Source organism: Pinus tabuliformis, chromosome 3_2 (assembly GCF_031772625.1).
Source record: "Pinus tabuliformis cultivar Carrire ecotype Pingquan chromosome 3_2, CPIR1, whole genome shotgun sequence".
Taxonomy (NCBI): Eukaryota; Viridiplantae; Streptophyta; class Pinopsida; order Pinales; family Pinaceae; genus Pinus; species Pinus tabuliformis.
Window position 1 is genome coordinate 428,913,354 of NC_142302.1, and position 25,012 is coordinate 428,938,365.

Below are 25,012 nucleotides of genomic sequence, written 5' to 3' on the forward strand. Positions count from 1 at the left end.
ATTTAGCTATTATTAGTGCATGCATGTGAATAGAAACTATCCTAAAAAGTAGAGAATGACATAATAAGCACACACACACAAGACCCAAGATATGCTCTCTGGGAGAACCTTTGAGGAGAAAACCTAGCTGGAGGATGGGGTCACTTTTCTCTTTTTCTCTCTCTGGAAATATGGATGAGGGTATAAAGAAGTAATGCTTGTGGCCATGGGTTAATAGTGCATAGGTCATATCTGTGTTCTCTACCTCATATATCTCTTAGGTATCTTTTCTACACTATGGAACAAAATTCTCTCGAAAGAATGGAATTCCTCTTCCTTGTAGTGGCCTAGTTATAACACAACTTGATAGCCTACTACCAGTTAGTTTTGACAACATAAACTCTTAAATACAACTACAATATCGAATCTTCTAGAGTATTTTACATCACAAACACGTGGTTAGCCCCTTTTCCATAAATAATGGAGCATGACGTGACATCCTTCGGAACTACAGGTGTGAAAATGGGAAGGTCAAATTTTGAGTGGCATAACTTTTGCATATGGACTCCGATTGAGACACTTCTAGTGTTGTTGGAAATATATCTATGCGTAGAATGCCAAGAAATGGTGCTACTCTAAACAAAAAAAATTATGCCCAGAAAACATTGTTTTATGCCTCAAAATGCTCCCAAAAGGTTTTAGACCCCATTTTGCCAATATGGGCCCCATTAGTAAAAATGCTCCCGTGAGCTAATCCATCAACTTTTTCCACTAGAAATGCATCAAGACAGATGAAAAACAATATAATGATCTAATTCAGATCAAACAGTGGAAGAAAAAATAAGAGGTTTAATAATCATAGAATAACAAATGATCGAAGGAATGATCATAATGGAAGAGATGAAAGAAGAAGAAGAGATGCTCTGAGTGACCATCAAGAAGACCACCATCCTGAAAAGAAGCCAACAAACACCATGTATGAATGTAACGTTGCTAATTAATCTCAATATATTCTTATTTATGCACTTTATAGTTATGCTACTATGGATACTTGGTACATCTAGTTGGATGATAGTGGGGCCGATGATAGCTGAGTCGCTTCAACACAACAAAGCTACCTCTTTACAAAATTCATTCGTGGACCTATGGGTTATAAGCCCACATATACATCATAAGCCTTAAACTAGTGGGCTTCACAACAAACCCATCGAATCACTCGTCAGTCAAAAAATGATGCAATACAAAAAAACCTGACCAATGAACACCGCTCCCACTTTAACATTTAAGGCACGGAACTCAAAAGGAAGTAAACCCGCGTTGATAATACATCGGGTCCACTCGACGCATTAACCCGTGTGCACATTTGAGCGTAATTACCGTCCAGTCAGACACCCAACAAATGGTCTCTATGTCCAAAACTCAACGAGGTCTTAACCTTGTTGTATAAGCCTTCATCATGTCCATTTTTCGAATTAACGACTGCACTTCTTGGCATGCGATATGCGTCCAATCACCTTTCAATGGATAGTCCGATCACTCCCAGACTTTAAACTCATTTTAATGATTTCTCAGCTCCACTTTTAGAATTAAACTTTAGCGCCTATAGCCACGTGATGACCGTTAGATATATGGATCTATTGATTGAACGATCTAGATCTACTCTCGGGTTCCTTCACGAATTTTCTCAGGGTTTTCTCGTTCCGCCAATATTATCCATCGATCTAGATGATCTGATGATTCCCGTTGTGTTTATTCAATCTCCTCCATTGACTTGATCTCATTCGCTATTGGTGGAATTACGTTATAACACAGATCTATCTCTACCATGCTTGTTTAAGGCACTCACCTCACTCCATACATAGCTCACTTTATGATATTGAATTCTCTCTGGATTGCCATCAATCCTTATAATGATCGATGGTCAATCAATAAACCTGAACATGGAAATTATCTCTTTCAACACATACATCTAAACTATAGGCAAACAATATACAAATACACATAAGACACATACTTCTATTATATAAAGAACTAGATTATAGTCTAAGGCATCTCAGCCTTAGTCACAAATTCTCCTGCGTTACATTGTATCCAATCTCTCCTTTTTCTCTTTCACACAACACAAACTCTTTATATAGAAAATTTCAAAAGTGTGGATCATCTAAGATCTACAATTTCCTCCCACGATTGCTCAATCAACCCCTAAATCTCTCTATACACATACATGGTAGATAATTACATTTAATTAAGTCTTCTAGAGACTTATCAATTCCATCAATTTAGCTCTGTTTTAACAGAATTTGCCCCAATTTGCAATGATTGTCCATGTTTCCTCTTTCATAGCTTTAGATTCCGATTTTAATGAAGCGTGCTCGGATGCTCCTGCATCAGACTCCCGAGGAACAAAATTTTATGGCCTCGTGGCCATATGCTTCTCCTTCATCCCTTAGAAATTCTACCCACATCCTCAGTGGAATTTCCTCTATGATATTTTCGTGAGCTGCAACAAAACCTTTACAGTATCAAGACCTCCCTACTACACATCCCTCACCAAGCTTCTCTCCTCTGACCTTAGTCTTTTGGCATCTCTCTGGTTCTCTCCCTTTTGGAACGATATGAGCAGTCCATGCTCTAGGTTGCAGCAAGTTTTCTCACCTTCATCTGTTGTTACTTGCTTGACAATATAAAGACCATAAAATCTCCAACATTCAATGTAATTGTACCTCCTTCTTTTGCACGCAAAATCTTCTTCTGCTCTAATACCAAAATGATGATAGCTCAGCCGCTTGAACGTAGCAAAGCTGCCTCTTTACAAAATTAATTCGTGGACCTATGGGTTATGAACCCACATATACATCGGAAGCCTTAAACTAGAAAGCTTCATAATAAACCTATCCAATCACTGGTCAATCAACAAACAATGCAATACAGCAAAACCTCACCAACAAACGCCAGTCCCATTTTAAAGTTTAGGACTTGAAACTCAAAAGTAAATAAACCCGCGTTGATAACACATTAGGTTCGCTTGGTGCGTTAACTCGTGTGCACATTCGAGCACAATCTCCGGCCAATCAGACACCCAACGAATGGTCTAGATGTTTGGAACTCAACCAGGTCTTAACCTTGTTGTATAAACCCTCAGCGCGTCCATTTTTTGAATTAACGATCATGCTTGTTGGCACACGATATGCGTCTGATCACCTTTCAATGAACGGTTTGGTCACCTCCTCACTTTAAACTCATTTTAGTGATTTCTCGGGTCTAATTTTAGAATTAAACTTCAGCGCCTATAACCACACGATGTCCATTAGATCTATGGATTTGTTGATTGGATGATCTAGATCTACTCTTGGGTTCCTTCATGAATTTTGTTAGGGTTCTCTCATTTCACCCATATTATCTGTCGATCTAGAGGATCTGATGGTTCCCGTTGTTTTTATTCAATCTCCTCCATTGACATGATCTCATTCGCTATTGGTGGAATTAAGTTATAACACAAAGCTATCTCTGCCATGCTTGTTTAAGGTACTGACCCCACTCCATACAGAGCTTACTCTATGATAACGAATTATCTCTAGATTGTCGCCGATCCTTATAGTGATCGATGGTCGATCAATAAACCTTAACATGGGAATTAATTCTTTCAATGCATACATATAAATTATAGGCAAACAATATAAAGATACACAAAATACACATAACACACATATTTCTATTATATACAGAACTACATTTAGTTTAAGGCATATCAGCTTTAGTCACAAATTCCACTGCGGTTACAATGTATCCAATCTCTCCTTTTTCTCTTTCACACAACACAGACTCTTTATACAGAAAATTACAAAAGTGTGGATCATCTAAGATCCACAATTTCCTCCCACAATTGCTCAATCAACCCCTAAATCTCTCTATATGCATACATGGTAGATAATTACATTTAATTAAGTATTCTAGAGACTTATCAATTCCATCAATTTAGCTCTGTTTTAACATAATTTGCCCTATGTTGCAATGATTTTCCACGTTTCCTCTTTCATAGGTTTGGATTCCCATTTTAATGAAGGGTGCTTGGATGCTCCTACATCAGGGCCTCTTGTCACTTCTCTGGGTATAAGGAAGTTCTCTCTAATTTGGTAGAGAGCGAGTCAAGTTTGGAAATTATTGCTAGAGACAAATCCACTCATCCCGTTAAAGGTTTTGGGTTTGTTAAATTTAATTTGGACACTAGGGAATATGTTTTTCTTCATTATGTGATGTATGTTCTGGGATTGAAGAAAAAAATGGTATCTATATCTAAATTGGAGGAAAAATGGATGAGATTTGACTTCATCAAGGAAGAAGTACTTACTTGGCTGGTGGGATCCCCTATGAGAAATGAATTCTCATTTGGATATAGATTTGAAGGAATCTATAGTCACTAGAAAACCTCTTCTAGCATTGGTCCATGATACTAATAATGAAAGTGGGCTATGCCACCAAAGATTGACCCATATACACTATAAAACCCTTATGAAATTAAAGAAATTGGTCTCTGGAATTCCCAATGTTCAACCCAAACGTGATGGAGTATTTCGTGGATGTTCTAGTGGAAAGAATTCAAGGGGATGAATCCCCTCTAGCAAGAACAAGATAAATTACAACCTCCAACTCATTCATTCTGACATATGTGGTATAATGCCCATACATTCTCTTTGTGGTCATATCTACTTGATTACCTTCATTTATGACTTCTCAAGGAAGACATGGATATATTATTTGAATCATAAGGACGAGGCCTTTGATTCTTTCAATAATTGCAAGGATTTAGTTAAAAATTAAACTAGGAAGAAAATTAAAATATTTAGGTCTAACATTAGTCGAGAGTACATATCAAATGAATTCTAAGAATTTTGCAAGAAGGAAAGAATCAAGAAAGATATGATTGGTCCCTACAATCCTGAACAAAATGGAGTGGTTGACAGAAAGAACAAGTCCATTATATAAGTTGTGCATGCCATGCTCCATGATCAAAAGCTGCAAAAGTTTCTTTGGGGAGAAGCTACTAATGCATCTATATGTGTTCAAAAGAGGGTGCCTCATCAAGCATTGGACACCAATACGCCTGAAGAAGTATTCATAGGTGTTAAGCCCAATGTTGGTAATCTGTATATATTTGGCTACCTCATATATTTCCATATGTCGAAGGAAAAAAGAAACAATCCAGAATCCATGAGAAAAAAGTTATGTTTGTTGGATATTATGAATATTCTAAAGCATTTAGAATATATATCCCTGGTCAAAGGAAGGTTGAAATTAGCAAGGATGTAATGTTCATTGAATATTTTTCTCCTGGGAAAGCAAGGGACCTTCCTTTTCCTCCTCCGCTTGGGAAGAAGAATGTTGATATGAATATTTTAGAAGGTCCTTCCTTGCCTGAATCCGAGAGAGACATTGTTGATGATCCCATGGGACATATGGACCCCTTGTACCCTCCTCCATGTGATCCCCCTTCAAAGAACAGGAAACTTTCTCTTTGTGACACATACATGATGTTAGGAGACTCCATTCCCATTAGGAGGACATTTAGAGAAAGAAAGAAGTCATTAAGGTACCAAGGATATGTTGTAATAATGAGAAATATGATTCAAGTTCAGCCTAACACCTTTGAAGACGTCATGAAAGAACATGTCTAGAAGGATGCTATGGATAGATAATATGAATCAATTATAAAGAATGATGTATGGGATGTTGTGCCAAGATCGAAGCAGAGTTTTTTTGTAACATCAAAATTGCTTTTCAATGTCAAACATGTAGTCGAAGAAAGTGTTGAGAAATATAAGGAAAGTTTCATGGCTCGAGGATTCTGTAAAAAGGAGGGAGAAGATTACTATAATGTATTTTCTCATATGGCCCAATACACCACCATTCCTTCTATATTTTCCCTTGCTACAAGTAAAGGATTGACCCTTCATTATATAAGCGTGGAGACAACATTCCTTCATGGCATGTTACAAGAAGCTTAGTATGTTGAGCGTGTTGGAAGTACTAAGAGCGGGGTGAATCAATATTCCTTAGAAATTAGCTTTTTAAAATATGTTCATATCATTAGCTAATAATCAATTATTATTAATGTTTAGGCAGTAATAAGAGTAAATAAAACAACACAATAGGCATAAGAATTTTAGGTGGAAAACCCCCTCTAGGTCAAAAACCACTGAACGCTTTTCTAATAAATTCTTTACTCCTCAGCCCCAAAGGAAATGAAAGCAACAACTTTCTAGAATTCCAGAAAAGCATTCTTCTCAATCTCCCACTGGAAGGATTCCCCAATGCCCTGGTTTCTTGAGTAATCAAATGAATGGATGCCCCAATACCCTAGAAACCCAATACTTGCCCAAACATCACCCTACCACACTGAAGTGTTCATAGGCTCCAACCTATACGTGACTTCATACACCTACCTAGCACCTCCCTGCCACCCTATAATGACAGAAATAAGATAATACTATGGATTCTGAAACCAGGGACAACAATCCACAATAAAATAAGATGTATAAAATTTTTTGTGTACTTGACCAAATACCCAAGCACTATAAGACCTACAACTCAACCATGACATCATCCCAATAGTAACTCCTATACCTCCCAACAGTGCCTCTTTGACTCTTGGAAGAATGACTCTTTCAAAAATGACTCTTTTACAATCTTTACAATGATGGCTCTTTTACAAATGGATCTTTTACAACTTTACAATGATGACTCTTTTACAAATGACTCTTTTACAATGATAACTCTTTTACAAATGACTCTTTTACAACTTTACAATGATGAATCTTAGCCTTGATTCTTCTTCACAATATGTAGAAGATTGTCATGTCTTTAAAGGACATCCTATTGACTCTTGGCCTTGATACTTCTTCACAATATGTAGATGGTTGTCATGTCTTCAATGGCTGTCATGCTACAATTCTTCCTTTCATTTGATACTTCATCTATTGAAAGCTTTATTGATGTTGTGCTTGAATCTTATTCTACCTACATGCAAAATTTGCCTAGCAAAACCAAATCCCAAAACAAAACAAAATTCCCTTCAACTTACCTTTGCCTCCAAAACACATGTAAGTGCATAATAATAAATTAATTAAAATTAAAATTATAATGCATACATGAAGTGTGCTTGTCAGTTTTGTTGTTGTCTTGTTGCAGGATTAGAAAAAGACTCCCACTCTTGAAATAGGCATGGATTCTATGGAAGACAATATCCAAAACTTACCTCAAGATATATACAATAAACACTAATGACAAACCCCAAACTTGTAATGGACCAAGTTCTAAATACAAGAACAGACATCATTTTATCAACTATGACAAGACAAGTAACATGAACTTAAAACATCATATAGATTTAGCATATTTGGTGTATCATCAATAATATGTAGCATCAAATGTGTAGTATCAATAATATGACATCCGAAATGTGGTATGAAAACTTATTGTGACATATAGAGACAAAGAGATATAAACAAGACCGTATATATAGTTATGTTGTCCTGAAACAACATATGTTAGGGATGATATTGAAAATTCAAACGTAGCACTAATCATACTTACCTTGATGTAGGATACTTACCCTTGATTGTTAATGTGTGCTCCTTACTGTAGTGATCCTTGAATGCATGCTTTTTCATGCCTTCTAGGAGCTCGATATTGAATCTATTGTATCTATGTAATTTCGGATCTCCAAGGTCTGAAATTGCATCCTCTGGTACCCCTCAGAGTCCACTTTACAACTCCACAAGTATAATCAACATTGGATTCTTAAAGAATGTGGTATGCCCAATCTACCACGATTACCTGATTATAGAATAGTTTAGTAGAGAAAACTTGTACGAAGTGCCACGTGTCACTGTTGTGACCTTCGGCCCTGGAAATTTTACCAACAGACTGAATTCTGTCCTTTTCCTATCCCTATTTAAAAAATTTGAATCCAATTCCTAGAGAGACAGTTATGATGATTTTCTAAGGATCACTTGTTTGACATGGAATTCGGGAGCCTGCAAGAAGCCTAATGCCCTCAGAGTCAATATCGAAAACTATAGCAAACCAAGATCTGGAATTCGATCATGAGTTTCATTAAGATTTCAGGTCAAATGGGTTTCAATTTCATATTCTTAATCTTTGTAGAAAAAATGTTTTAGAGAAATTCCATGATGACCTGTTTGAAGCCACAAAATCACTACTAGAGGAGGATATGAGGGTCACTATTTATAGGAATGCCTTGAGTTGAGAGGGTCCTAAACAAGTGAATGTTGGAGGACGTTTAGGAGCAAAAAAAAATAATAATTTTTGACTTTTCAATGACCGCAACAAATTATGGGTGCCATGCCACAACCCCGTAGGGCTTTAGCCCACTAACTGGGGTTACTAACTTCAAACACGAATATCTCTCAGATCGTGAGGAATTGCGTGGCATCCCATATATCAACGGAAACATATTGACGAGTAGAATCCATCTAGAAGATCCTTGACACAGAATAGAGTAAGTTGTAAAGTAAAAATTCACATGCAAGATTGGGGTATCCCTTGGTGCTGCATGGGTTGACATCAATGACAACCACTGATCAACAGAGCAGCCATAGGGATTTGAAGTAGAGGATTGAAAGACACATATTTTCAAGTTGAATAATGAATTTTAATGTTAAAAGAAAAGCCCCTAGAACATTGTACACCCTCATAGATAGTTACCTATGAATTTTGGATTCACAAGAAACAACGTCAATCCCAACCTCTACTTCAATGTGGTCCAACGCATGCCATTGATTTTGGTTTTATATGTTGAATATCTATTTATAATAGGTAATGAACCACTGATGGTCAAGTGTAAGAGGCAATTGGACTCTAAATTTGAAATAAAGGGCCTTGGAATCGTGCACTACTTCCTAGGCCTTGCATTGTGGAGAAGACTAGGTGAGATGTTCCTTTCATAAGGAAAATATGACATGAAGTTGTTGGAAATATTTGGAATGACAGAAATGGAAGTCCCTGACCACACCAATGGAAATTAATGTCAAGAAGCTATAAAGAGAAGTTTTAGGACCTGATTTGGGAAATCCATCTAAGTATAGACAATTTATTGGGGATTTTATGTTCTTAGTGAACTCTCATCTGAAAATATTCTTTGTAGTAAACATGTTGAGTCAATTCATGAACAAGCCTATCCATGCACACTAGGTTGCTACAAAATACATTTTGAGATATTTGCATGGGACAATCACCCTTGATTTGAGATATTCTACCAAGGATGTTCGACTTCATGGATACACTGATGTTGGTTGGGTCAAAAAAATTGATGATAGGAAGATCACTTTTGGATGTTATTTTAACATTAGATCTATTATGTTATCTTGGATAAGCAGGAAACAGATGTCTATAGCATTGAGTACCACTGAGGCAGAGTACATTACCACTAGCATGGCTTGTTTTGAAGCAATTTGGTTGATAAAGCTCTTTTGAGAGATGTTTGAGTAGGTCCTCGACACTACATTGATATATTGTGACAACAAGAGTGGGATTCAATTTCCAAGAACCTCATATTTCAGGACAACTCAAAGCACATGGAGATCTAATATCATTATTCGATACATGGTGTAGAGAGGAGCCATTAAACTCCATCACATATCGAGATGTGAGAAAATTTCATATATTTTCACCTATGATTTGCCAAATGGGATGTTTTCGGTCTTCAAATAGTAGCTTAGATTGATGGATGTGATCTCTCCTAATAAGGGGCATCACTTTTCAAGAGCACTAAGAATATAAGATTTTATCCCTTTGACAAGATCCCCAAGGAGGTAATGGAGCATTATGGGCTCCTGAGGTTGAGGTATCTATGGAAAATAGGGTATCACCCCTATTTGTTACCCATAAGGTAGAATATGTAGGTCCCCTATCTTGGTCTGGTAGAGTATACTCCAGTTCGAATCATACCCACAAGATTAGCTTGTTGGGATTGTAGCTCCTTATTTTTCCAACAGGTTGAGAAAGCTTGGGGGTGTGTGATCCTTACCTTTTGTAAGTCAAGTATCCCAATGAAGCTGGATTATGGTGTAGGTGTTATACCACATGGCTCTTGAGGGTCATTGATGGGAAGATCAGGAGGCAATAGGATGGATGAGATATGATATCTCACCTATTGATCGATGTAGGGTGGAAGACGTATGCTCCCCTATGAAATGACATAGGGTGAGAGTGTTCTATAACACCTTACCCAATGTCATGGACATGAGGTGAGAATTTCCCATAGGATCTTCCACTTTTTTAGAAGAGGGTGGTAGTTGTATCTCCCCAATGATCTTCTTCCTTAGTTTCAAGAATGATTCAATAAATAGAGTTGTGCAGAGATGGGACATGTGCTGAGGACAAGATACTTATGATGATAACCTAATGCAATGGGAATTTCTCCCTAGCTAAGAGGGATTACTGATTTGGAAGTTCAATGACAAATTTCAATAATGGGAGTACATTCCTCTTTCCAAGAGGACCAATTTTGACCTTTGAAGCACTGGATTTGGACAAGGGAAAGTTTATTTTTGAAGTGAAGCCCATAATGACACATTTGGCCAAGTTGGCCCTAAAGTGAAATTGGACACCCTTGGAACCTTATAAATACAAGTAAAGTGACTCTCATATGGAAATCATCATCAAGAATCTTCTGTTTATCTCTTATTTGGTTTGGTTCACACAAGTATGAAGTGGGTTAGTGGGATTTGGTTTGTACATGTTTGCAATTATAGGGTATGAAGCTCACACATGTGATTAGGTTATTTTGATTCTAGCCACAAGGTTGAAATAAGAAATTTTCGGCTACCACTACATGTACATAGGCCTATCCATGTGACTAGAAAGCTTTAGCCACATGCATGACCCTCCCTCCACGCAAATGGGACTTAGGGTTTCAACTTTATAGGTGGCTATAGTTGAACGCAGATTGGGAAAGCTAACTCTCATCAATATTATTGTTGGGATCATATTTCTTAATATTTTTATGTGGGATTTTGATAGATAGTTTTCTATTGGCTCTTTGTAATCTCTACTAAACATTTTATGGTAATCTAATACTAGAAGAATTTCAAAGGGTTTCCCCCCTTGTGGGGAATTTCCATAGCCTTTGACCAAATCTGTGTCTCTTCTTGTTGTTATTGGTTGTATCCTATTATAATTGCATTAATTTTTTTATCTTTAGTTCACCTTGATTGATGAAAAAAAAAATACTATTGAAATACTGCTAATTGAAGAATTTAATTGGGCTAAAGTAACTGAAACAACATAGAGTAGTGTAAAATTAACACTCTCCAACTCAATGAACAGTTGAAGAAAAATGATCTCTACCCTCGATCACAAGGCATGGCCACATGTATATTGTGGCCTTCGAGCTAATCCCTTTACACAATAGTGAGAACATTTTTGTTGCTACAATTGTGAGGCTTAACCACATGATGTTAAGGCATGATTATCGATATATATATATATATATATATATATATATATATATATATATATATATCGTTTAATACATGACTGTATACATGCTATTATGCTCGTAAACCCATCCTTCTTAAAGTTGGTATCACAACACTATCAAGTACTAGAAGACCTTTCTGAGTGATTTAAATTTGTAAGTATTATTTGATGTTTGGCAAAACATGGACGGTTCCTTTACCCAAATCTTGACCACTTCCGTAGTGGTTAGGTAGTCTGTTGTTGCATAGGAATGAGATTCCATCTATTGCTCAGGCTTTGGAAAGTGGTAGATCAAGTGGATATGTTATGAAATTAGGTCGCAAAAAGATAGATTAACGAGTTAAAGTATCCTCTTTGGGGGGTTAACCTCCCTTACATTACATGAATGAACAATTCTTGGATGATACAACTAGAAACACATCCTTTATATATATAGGAGTCTAAGGGGTGACAATATAATCAGAACCTACATAACAATAATAATGTAAGGGAAAAACAATAATAATAGTGGGATTCTATGGGGCACAAAAATAACAATATGGGGGCTACATGGGCACAACAACAATAATAAGGGGGATACACTAGTATTACAGGCACCTAACATGCCCCTCTCCTTCAAAAAAGTGCTTTCCCAAATGCTTCAATAGTTTGGTATGATTTTGTATGAGATTATCATCCTCCAGTGTCGAATCTTAAATGGGTTAGTTCTTCCACTTAATGAGATACTATGAAATTGATCAATTCCGTAGTTGTCAGGTTATTGTTTCCTTTACTGCTTTAGGCTTAAATATGATTTTTCCTTCTTTGTCAAGTTCTGGAAACATTGTTTGAACTGGAATCTTGTTAGTAATAACTTTATTAAGCATGAAAAACGGAAAATAAGGTGTACTCGGGAAGATGCAGGGAGCTCTAATTTGTATGCCATAGTACCAATCTTTTGGAGCACCTTGTAAGGACTGTAGTACTTGGGTGGTAATTTTTTATCCTTCTTAGCTTGTTTGAGAGACATTTTTTTGTATGGTTGTAGCCCTAAAAATACTCATTCACCTACATCGAAACTTCTTTCACTACAATGTTGATATTCCTGTTGTTTCATTCGATTTTGTGCTAGAGTGAGGTTATCCTTTAAGAGTTGGAGAACTTGTTCTTCATTAAAAGTGTGATCTTCCACTGCTTGAACCTTATAATTTTCTCTTAAAGATGATGTGATGGATCTTGGATAATATCCATAAAGTGCCATAAATGGGATCACTTTTACTGTAGTATGGAAGGTAATTTATACCACCATCAGCTAGAGGTAACCACTTGATCTATTATGTTCGTTTAAAAGATACAAAGCAAAAAATATATCCTTCCAAACATTTATTCACTATCTCAGTTTTCCCATAAGATTGAGGATGATAAGATGAGCTATGAGATAATTGACTGGCAAGACAAAAAAAAATCGTCTAAAAATTTCCAATGAAAATGGGATCTTTAGCACTTACTCTAATCTTTGGATTTCCATGAACCTTTTGAATTGTTTACATAAATGTAGTAGTGATTGTATTTTCTTTAAAGGGATGAGATAATGCAAAAAAATTGTGCATAATTAGTAAGTCTCTTAACTACCACCATGATGAAACTCTTTCCTTCAAACTTGTGTAAGCCTGTGATAAAATCAATTGATACCTCCTCGCAATGCTGAATTGGAATGGATAAATGTTGTAATAGACTTAGGGTCTTAGTTATCTCAACTTTATTTTGTTGGAAAACTGAACATTATACCACAAACTTATGAATATCAAATTTAAAGTTGCGCCAAAAAAATTTCTTCTTGACCCTATGGTAAGTTTTTTAAAATCCCAAGTACCCTCCTAAGGGAGAGGTGTACAATTCCAAAATAATCTTTTGCTTGAGTTGGGAATTATTACAAATATATAAGATATATTTGTACCATAATGAATCATTTTTACAACAAATGTATCATATGTACTGCGATCTTGTTGCAACTTTTGAATGAGTGACTAAACCTGTTCATCATTATTCCATTCATCCCTTTCTTCGATTATCCACTCAGGTTGGTTAATAAAAATGGAAATACCCAATGTTTCAACATCCTCATCCTTTCTTGAGAGTGCATCGACAACAAAATATTACTTCCCTTTTTTATTTATGATTTCAAAATCATAATCCAACATCTTTATCATCCATTTCTTTTCTCTTTTGAATATAATCTTTGTTCCAAAACGTATTTAGTACTATCATGATCTGATTTTTACGTTGAAGTGTCTTCCCATTAGGTAATCTCGCCATTTATTTAGTGCATGTAGTATTTCCAAAATTTCCTTCTCATAAATAGGTTTGTGTAAATACTTTCCTTTGATTGGAAAATTTTCAAAAGCAATGGGTATTCATTATTGCATTAAAACAACACCAATTCCATTTTGCAAAGAATCACATTCCACAATAAAGAAAATTGTGAAGTTTGGAATAGCTAAGACTGGTGCTTGGCACATTACCCTTTTAATATGTTCAAAGTCCTTCATTGCTTCTGGAGTCCAAGAAAATGCATATTTATTTAGTAATGATGTTAGAGGTGTCACTAGGTTGGAAATAATACTGAGAGGGGGGGTGAATCAGTATCATCAATTCAATAATATTTCATTTCAATTATCAGATTCATATACACTATTTCAGTTAATGGAACTTGCATGTATACACAACTGTATTTAAGGTAACTAGCATATATCCTACAAACTCATGATTCAGTTAATTTATCATATGTTGATCTTTACTCAGTGCATCAGAACCATATAAACAGTAACCAGGTGTATTAAAACAGAATAGACAATGACACACACATGAACACAAGATATAAGGTGGAAACACAATGTGGGTGAAAACCACCTGCTACAATCATCCTTATCTTCTTTTAATAAGAAACTTTTGTTTACAATTTTTGTATTGGTGCAGTCTTATACCAGTATGCATGCTTCTACTTATAGAAGGCTACAACCTTCTCTCGTTCTCCAGCTTCTCCTGGAAGGGAGCTACAACCCCTTAGCTCTTGTACTAGTTGATATGTTTACTAGTACGTCGGTGCCAGCCTACAGAAGGCTACAACCTTCTCTTTTCTTCCAGGGACCACATTTCATAAATTTTCAGAATGGATCCATCATAACATCATTCAAACATCAAATACATCCGAATCAATCAATCTCCTTTGCACCAACCACAACTAGATCAATCAATCACTTTTCAAAATGCTGTAACTAGAATACAGTAACCAGAACCTAGAACACTCACAACCAGAAGTATCTAAAGCATATTTTATGAGGTATACGCTACTTCAATGTGTCGAACCTGCATGCATACGCAGTTTTCTTAAGGTGTACCTACATACACATCTGCAAATCAATTTTAAGATGTATACACTATTTTGATATGCAGAAACAACATGTATACGTGCCTTTACTAAGGTGAACCTGCGTACAGATCTATAAATGATAATTTAAAATTTACAAAAATTCTAGACTTCAGTTATACCCAAATCATCATATTTATAGTCTACAACATGTGCCAATTAAAAAGATCGAAACACACAAAGATACTTAACTTCAAGCTTTAAGATCTTGACCCATCATTAGATCTTATTCTTCCTCAAGTGCTAAGGTTCATCCTTGATTTAGATCCAGTTGTGCACCATAACCCAACAACCTGTATTCTAGATCTTGCTCTTCATTAGATATTCAATACATGAGTGCATTTGCCTAATGATCTTCTCCTGCTTTTATAGTCTTAGTCCTTACTCAACCATGGTCCAAAACCACTTAGAATCAATACCTTGGACCAAATACCTGGGGTCAACACTTCGGACAAGGTACCTTGGACCAATACCATGGATCAGAATACCATGGACCAAATACCACAGACCAAAACTATGTTTTTCAATATGTACCCGCCTTTCCTTCCATTAAAGTGCATGTGTACAATATACACTCCTTTTGGTCTGCGAACCTGCGTGTACACGCAGCTTGGTCAATGGGAAACCTACATATACCTCTCTTTCTTCATTCTATGAGCCTAAACTGTGATCTTTCATCTGTGTGAGTTGCCATCAAGGAAAACACCTATGTCATAGTGCCAAATCTGTATCATAATGCCAACAATCCCCCCCTTTGGACTTGATGGCAACCCCAAGTCACTCTCCCCCTTTCTCATCAAGGGAAAATGGTTATGCTCCCCCTAAGTACATGCTGAATTCTCTAATATGCTGAAGTGTGATGTCCATATTGCCCCTAAATATAAGCAAGGTCTACAAAAACATGACTATATACATACATCATAAATGACTTTCCTATCACTAATGACTCATACGTACATCCATCTCCCAACCAAGTGGGGATATACCAAGTTTGACTCATCAACCCAACCAAGTGGGGATATGCCAAGTTTGACTCATCGACCGAACCAAGTGGGTATATACCAAATGTTTATACATGTCAGAACAAGAACATTACATCCCATGCATAGCGGGGAAACAACATAGGTTTTTTCAGAACCTTGACAATAAAAGCTATACATGACATAGAGACCAAATATCTCAAACAAGACTGTGATAGTTATCAGCAACTATTAGCAGCATCTTTCAATCACCATCCAGACCAGCAACCATGATCTCCCCCTGAACTTATTCCACCTGAATAAAAAACAACTGTGAATTTGTACCAAGATCTTCTAAGATAATGCCAACAATGCATTACTATAAGTATATGCTCCCCCTACCGAGATGCGGGTGATTAAATTGGAGTTATTTCAAATTAAACAGAAGGATGGTAGGCGGCCAGGCCGCATGGCCACCCACATCCCCTTCCATGCCAATTTATTGCAAGCCAAAGTCATCATGCAGACACCATTACTCTAGTGCTCAAGTCGAGGAATTCGCAATAGGGATAAGGCCATGGATTCCAAAAGACATAATACATTCATCCCATCCACGATAAACTACTCTTGCCCCCGTCATGTTGCGGAGCCAAGGTATTGCATAATTGCAGGGAGGCGTTGTTGGTTTCTCAGCTGTATTGATTTGGGGAATGGCTTCCATTTCTCCCAAACCACTCATTGTGCTCTAAATTCCACCCAGAATTCCTCCACATCTCTTCCGAATAGCCTCATTAATTCCAGAGTAAACTCTACCTCCCCTACTGCAATCACTGGTAACAACACAGTCATTTTGGCCCAGACCAACAACCGTCAACCAGCCATGACACATACTTGCCATCGAATGCGTAGTAGAAGAGGTGGTAGTTGCGGCGGAACCATTCACCTCCCCTCAATACCCACCCCTGAACCAGCAACTCCTTCCTCATCCCCTTCTACTATTCATTCCGGAGGTCATTTCTCTGGTAGACAACCTAACACGTGTAGAGGTAGAGGTCAGGCATATGCCAATGGTGCCAAAAGAATGAATGTTGCTACCCAAATGGCCAACCTCCCTACCCTGCCTCAACCCTCTCACCACACGACCCAATTTCGCTTTCATAGTACAATGCATCATGCCGATATCATTGCCACTGTCACAATGACCTTTAGTGAGGAAATCAGTCTGCAAGATGAGTAGGATGCTCAGACCCACGAACGTGGACCAGAGAAGTGGAACAACAACAAGAAGCAGAAGGTAGATAAGACGAACAAGGATGGCTGTGAACTAGAGAAAGGAAACAACAACAAGTAGTAGATGGTAGAGAAGACGAGCAAGGCTTGTCATGAAAACATTTTGCATGGCAAGGATATGGCTGGAGGCCAGCATGCAATTAAAGGTAGTTCGGGTGGCATGCATGCAGTTGGTGGCATCTCGGGTGGCATGTCAGGTAAGCATGTAGTTGAGGGCAGTTCGGCCGGCTCGCAGGTAGTAGGTGGCATCCCGCGTAGCACATCAGCAGAGGATGATGAACGGTATGATTAAACGTGTTGCATTGTGGAGGAGCCTCCACAAACGATACCTAGGGGGTCCAAACAGACCGCTGGCCAAGTTTTCAGGTTTCGATTCACCGCTCTCTTGTTGTTTCATGGGGTTTTTTCTCTACTATTTTTTCAAACCTTGTGGCTCGTTTTGGTTGGTTTTGATTTAGGACCCTTGTGTGGGCCCTTTTAGGTTAAGAATTGAGACCCCTACGTGGGCATTTTACAATGGTTTCACTTGGACTGGTTTCCCCTTGGTGGGTAGTCAAGTTGTGTCTTCTTAATTAAATTTTGACATAACTCTGTTCAGCACTGCAGAGGCAAGAACCTCGCTATATTTTTAATTTTGTTTTTTCCAATAGAGTAGTATTAGAAAAAAAAAGCATATGCTCCCCTTGAACCTGTGCTAGATGGTCATTGTCAGACCCATATCAGACACCTTTCATCTACTGTTTTTCTTCAAACCAACATATACGCGACTGTATCCACAACAATTGGCGTATGTACACGGATACGCTTCATGAAACTCGTGTACAACCACTTTTCCTTGAAATAGATAAGTTTTAACAGCAAGATGATGCATCAACTACTCCCAGCTTCTATCTGAGATATTCAAATGTCCCTCTGCCCAGTGGTTTGGTGAATATATCAACAACCTATTCTTTGGAGAGAACATACTCCAATTTGACCTTTTCTTCAAGCACTTGTTCACATAGAAAATGATATTTGATGGGTATGTGCTTGGTCTTGGAATGCATGAATGGATTCTTTGAAATACTGATTGCACTTGTATTATCACATAGAATGGAGATGGGTGGAGTACATGTGATGTGAATGTCTTACAATGTTTGCATCATCCAAAGGAGTTGTGTGCAGCAAGATGCAGTAGCCACATATTCTGCTTCAGCTGTAGATAATGAAATTGAACTTTGTTTCTTGCTAAACCAAGACACTAATCTGGAACCCATATAGAATGCACCACCACTAGTTCTTTTTCTGTCATCCACGCTTCTTGCCCAATTTGCATCTTTATATGCATGAAGTGTAAGATCTATATCCCTAGGATACCATAAACCAAAATTCTGAGTTCCTTGAAGATATTTGAATGTCGTTTTGACTGCATGAAGGTGTGATTCCTTTGGATTTTCTTGGAATCTTCCAAATATTCCCACTGCATGCATGATGTCTGGTTGGGTACTTGTTAGATAAAGCAAAATTCCAATCATGGATCTGTAGGTTGGTTGATGTACTGCTACTAATTCGTCATTTGAGCTGAGACTACATCCTGTTACCATGGGGGAACATACTAGTTTAGAATCTTCCATGCTGTATTTTTTCAAGATCTGCTTGAGATACTTGATTTGTGATAGAAAAATACCATCTTTATTTTGTTGAACTTGTAGACCAAGAAAATATGTGAGCTCACCAAGAAGGGATATTTCAAATTCATGCTGCATTAACAAAGCAGAGTTTTTACTCATGGCTTCTTCATTGCTACCAAAAATGATATCATCAGCATACACAACAAGTATTAGCAATTTATTATTGTTAATCTTTGTATATATATTTCTATCAGGTGGTCCTTTTGAAAAACCTTGTTGATGGAGATATTTGTCAAGACAGTAATACCAGGCCCTTAGAGCTTGTTTTAGACCATAGAGAGCCTTTTTGAGGCTGCATACAAGTTTTGGATCATTTCCAAGAATGAATCCATCTAGTTGCTCAATATATACTTCTTCTTCTAAGTCCCCATTAAGAAAAGCAGATTTTACATCCATTTGGTATACTTTCAGTTTCTGAAAACTAGAAAGAGCAAGGAACATCCTTATGGCTTCAAGTCTTGCAACAGGTGCAAAAGTTTCTTCAAAATCAATACCTTCTTGTTGAGCATACCCTTTACAAACAAGTCTGGCCTTGTTTCTAATAACTTCTCCATTTTCATTCGGCATGTTTTTTAATATCCATTTGGTTCCTATGATATTCTTATCATGAGGTCTAGGAACTAATTCCCAATATTATTATTTTCAATCTGCTCAAGCTCTTCATTCATGGCATTGACCCAACATTCATCTTTGCATGCTTCATTTACATTTTTAGTTTCGATGGAGGAAAGCAATTCTAGATAGCTTGGAGCTTCTGTAACAGTTCTTCTTGTCTACGCACCTGCCTCTTTCTGTCCCAAAATTTGAGTCTCTGGATGATTTTTCTGAACATACCTGATGGAGTCTTTTCTTCTGTCATTATCTGTTCTTTTGGTGCTTCAATGGATTCTTCTTCAGAATTAGTCTGATTTGATGTGGAAGGATAATCCTCATCTTCTCCACAATCTTCGGTTTTTACCTGCTTTGGATTTTTTCATGCTTCATCAACCACAACATCAATACTTCAAGAAGAGTAATCAAGGAGAATGCCTTCATCTACTCTGGGTTCAATCTTGCCAAGTTTTTCATCAGTCCTTTTGATGTAGCATTTTCTTCCAAAAACTTTGAAGTATTTTACAGTAGGAGTCTCACCATACCAAAGTTCATGTGGAGTTTGAGTTCTGTTTACCCGAACATTTGCTTTATTGAGAATAGTGATGACAGTGAATGCATCTTCACCCCAGAAGGTTGCAAGAGTTCCAGACTCATCTAGCATAGCATGAGACATTTGTTGTATAGTTCTGTTCATCCTTTCTACCACTCCATTTTGCTGGGGAGCCCTTGTAGTGGAGAATTGCCTTTTTATTCAATGTTCTTCACAAAAGTCAAAGAATTCATCCGAGGTAAATTCCCCTCCTTGATCAGATCTGAGACATTTGATTTTGTGATTTGATTCATTTTCAACCAAGGCTTTGAAGGCTTTGAATTTTTCAAATGATTCATCTTTATGCCCTAGAAGCCCTATCCAACACATTTTGGAAAAATCATCAATGAACAATATAAAGTATTCCTCTCCACGAGGTGACTTTCTCCTTGATGGACCACATAAATCAGTATGAACAAGTTCTAGAGGATTACTAGCTGATCCTTCCTTTTTAGGGAATTGTGACCTAATTTTCTTACCAAATCGACATGATTTGCATATTGTATTTTCTGGAATGCTGATATCAGGAAGATCACGAACAGCCTGGAATTTGCTTGCTTTTCTTATTTGAGAGAAACTTAGATGCCCCAATCTTTTGTGCCATAGCTAGTGTTCATCATTTTTCCTTAGATAGCATTGTTGTTGTCCCCCCTTGAGTATATATAAGTTGTTTGAAGTTCTTATAACTTTGATCACAGTTTCTCCTGTATCAAGCTGATGAACAATACATCCATTTGATCGAAATAACACTTCATTTCCTTGGTCACACATTTGACTGACACTCAACAGGTTATGCTTTAGACCATCAACATACATAACATTCCTAGATTTAACTTTTTCTTTTAAAAAAACAGTACCTTTACCTTTTATGACAACAGGAGTGTCACTTCCAAATGAGACATTCTTTTCCTTTAGTAAGGCATTATATGATTGAAGTTTTTCTTTATCACCTATCATGTGTTTCGAGCATCCACTATCGATGTACCATTGATTTTCTTGTCCTTCTGCATACAGGGCTATACCACATATTTCTGTTTGTGGTTCTTTCTTTCTCCATATTTTGGGATTTAATGCAGTTTGTTCCTTCCGAGATGTTTGCCGAAATTTACTCCTGCATTCAGATTCTTCGTGACCAAAGTTGTTGCAGATAGGAAATTGTATTTCATTTTGAAGAAGAGAAACGTTATTGTAGGTCCATTTCATGATCCCCGTCACATTCCTTTGATTTCATGCTTCTCTATTCATGATGTTCATGTAAGCAACACATTGAGCACCTTTGTGTCCAAAGTTATGAGATGAAAAACATTTTCCATTAAAGAAGTTCCTGCGATCATCGAATCTACTAACCTGGTGATTGTAGTTGCGATTGATATTCATTCTTGAAGCAGATTGAGTATGATTTACTTGAGTTTTATAGCTTCTATTCATCCTTGAAGTAAATTGAGCCTAATTTACTTGGTGATCTGCTTTATGCCTTTGTTGTTGATTGTCAAACTGTTCACTGCTCTTTGCTACATCAAGATAGCTTTTAGTGGAGGTTGACGGCTTTTGTGCTTGGGATGCTTCTTCTGTATATCTAAGACCTATCTTCATCATAGGAGAATGTTGCACTTTGATAATTTCATTTAAGGTTTTTTATCCTTTAGCAAATCTAAGATTAAGAGCTTTTGTTTTCTCAATATCCTTTCTTAGACCCACAATTTCACATTCTAGATTTTCATTGTGTGTTTCTCTTTCAACAAGTTGGAATGTCAGAGTATCTATAATCATATTCTTTTATTCTAAATAGACTTTTAGTTTAGATATTTCTTCATAAAGGTCATCTTCATCTAAATCATCCAAGAAATCATCATCTTGAAAAGCCATTAGAAGTCTATAGTCATTACTATTTTCATCTTCATCACTATTTGATAAACCATCACTATCTTCATGAGTATAGTAGCTCTTCTTACTTACACTTTGTTTTCTATTCCATTGTGCTGATTCATTACCTTTATCAAGCTTATCTTTATGAGGACATTTGGCAGCATAATGACCGACTCTTCCACAAGCAAAACATTTGAAAGGTAGTTTACCTTTGAATCTCCCGGAACCTCGTTGAAGGTTCTTGACAAAGTTTGCTTCTTCTCCTTCTGAAATATGTCCTGATTCAAGGAATTCTTCTCTTCCTGAAGCTTTGAATGTGGCTTCTCTCATATCTAATGGACCTCCTTTTCTCATTTCGAAAGCAGTTAAAATTCCGTGCAGTTGTGTCATAGTAATAGTCTAAAGATCCTGCTTTTCTTCTATGGAAAATACTTTTGATTCAAACTTAGTAGACAAGGATCTTAAGACCTTTTCAACTAAAGTAACTTATTTTATCTCTTCACCCAAGTTCTTCATGTAATTAACAGTCTCATCTATGCGTAAGAAGTAACTAGTGATACTTTCATCATTGTGCATTTTGAGAGTTTCATATTGAATTATGAGAGATTGTAGTTTTGCACGTTTTACCTAATTATCTCCTTCATAGATTAGAACGATCTTGTCCCATATTTATTTGGTGGTTTTTAGCTGTATAACTTTGAAAAATTTTGATTGTGATAGACTCCCTAATAATGTATTAACAGCCTTGGCATTGGTTTCATATTGCTTCTTACCTACCATATTTGTAGGAATTGCTACTGAAAATGTATATCCTCCTTCCACAATTTCCCAGACATTTGTTCCAAGAGATTGAAGATAGGCCGTAGTCCTCACCTTCCAATAAATGAAGTTTCTCCCATCAAAGATTGGTGGTCTAATGGATCCCTCTCTTTTGTAGTTACTCATGATGATAGATCTTCCTTCAAGTGATCAAGCTTCTTTTGAAGGACCTGCTCTGATTCCAATTCTTGGAAATAATACTATATGGGGGCATGAATCAATATTAGCAAGTCAATAATATTTCATTTCCATAATCAGATTCATATACGCTACTTCAGTTAATGGAACTTGCGTGTGTACGCAACTGTATTTAAGGCAACTAGCATATATCCTGCAAACTTATGATTTAGTTAATTTATCATATATTGATCTTTACTCAGTGGATCAGAACCATATAAATAGTAACTACGTGCAATAAAATAGAACAGACAATCACACACACATGAACACTAGATATAAGGTGGAAACCCAATGTGGGTCAAAAGCACCTGCTACAATCGTCTCTATCTTCTTTTAATAAGAAACTTCTTTTTACAATTTTTGTACTGGTGTAGTCTTATACCAGTACGCAGGCTTCTACCTTCAGAAGGCTACAATCTTCTCTTGTTCTCAAGCTTCTCCTAGAAGGGAGCTACAACCCCCTATCTCTTGTACTAGCTGATATGTTTACTAGGAAGTAGGTGCTGGCCTACAGAAGGCTACAACCTTCTCTTTTCTTCTAGGGACCACGTTTCATAAATTTTTAGACTGGATCCATCATAACATCATTCAAACATTAATTACTTCTACACAAATCAATCTCCTTTGCACCAACCACAACTGAATCAATAAATCACTTTTCAGAATGCTGTAACCAGAATACAGTAACCAGAAACAATAACCAAAACCCAGAACACTGTAACAACAACCAAAAGTAGCTAAATCATATTTTATGACGTATATGCTACTTCAATGTGTCAAACCTGCATGCATATGCACTTTTCTCAAGGTGTACCTGTGTACACATCTGAAAATCAATTTTAAGATGTATATGTTGTTTTGATATGCAGAACCAGCATGTATACGTGCCTTTTTTAAGGCGAACCTGCGTACAGATCTATAAATGATGATTTAAACTTTGCAACAATTCCAGACTTCAGTTATACCCAAATCATCATATTTATAGTCGACAACATGTGCCAGTTAAAAAGATCAAAACACACAAATATACTTCACTTCAAGCTTTAAGATCTTGACCCATCATTAGATCTTATCCTTCCTCAAGCACTAAGGTTCATCCTTGATTCAGATCTAGCTGTGCACCATAACCCAATAACCTGTATTCTAGATCTTACTCTTCATTAGCTATTCAATACATAAGTGCATTTGCCTAATGATCTTCTCCTCCTTTATAGTCTTAGGCCTTACTCAATACCATGGTCCAAAACCACTTAGAATCAATACCTTGAACCAAATACCTAGAGTGAATACTTTGGACAAGATACCTTGGACCAATACCATGGATCAAACTACCATGGACCAAATACCATGGACCAAAACTAAGTTTTCCAATATGCCTTTCCTTCCATGAAAGTGTGTGTGTATGCCATATGCGCATTTTGGTCTATGAACCCACATGTACATGCGGCTTGGTCAATGGGGAACCTGCGTATACCTCTCTTTCTTCATTCTGTGAGCCTGAATTGTGATCTATCATCTGTGTGAGTTTCCATCAAGGACAACACCTGTAACATAGTGCCAAATCTGTATCATAATGCCAACACACTATTCTCCCATAATTCTTAACAAACATGTGATAATATCCTATCAACCTAAGAAATCCTTGAAGATGGTTTATGTTTGTGGGGATATTCCATTCCTTAATGGCTTTAATTTTGTTAGGGTCTACCTTAACACCCTCATGAGATACAATATGACCCAAATATTCCATCTCATATACTCCAAAGAAACATTTGGAGGTTTTTTCATATAATTATCTCTCCCACAATAGTTTGAGCACCTTGTCAATATGTTGAACTTGATCCTTCCAAGACTTATTGTAGATTAGTATATCATCAAAAAATACTAACAAAAGTTTTCTAAGGGTTTTAAAATGGAATTCATCAAACCTTGAAATGTCGAAGGTGAATTTCGATGTCTGAACCCTTAGTGAGCATAATTCTGCAACTATAAACCATTTTGATTTTAAAGATTTTTCATTCTATTCGCTGAGATGGTTATATTTCTAGGTTTCCCTGTGATACCCCTTAATTCAACTTCCTTTCCTTCCCAAAAAAATTTCAAGAAAATTTCATGAAAATTGAAATCTGTCATCCCCAAAGATTGTAACTTTTGGACTCCT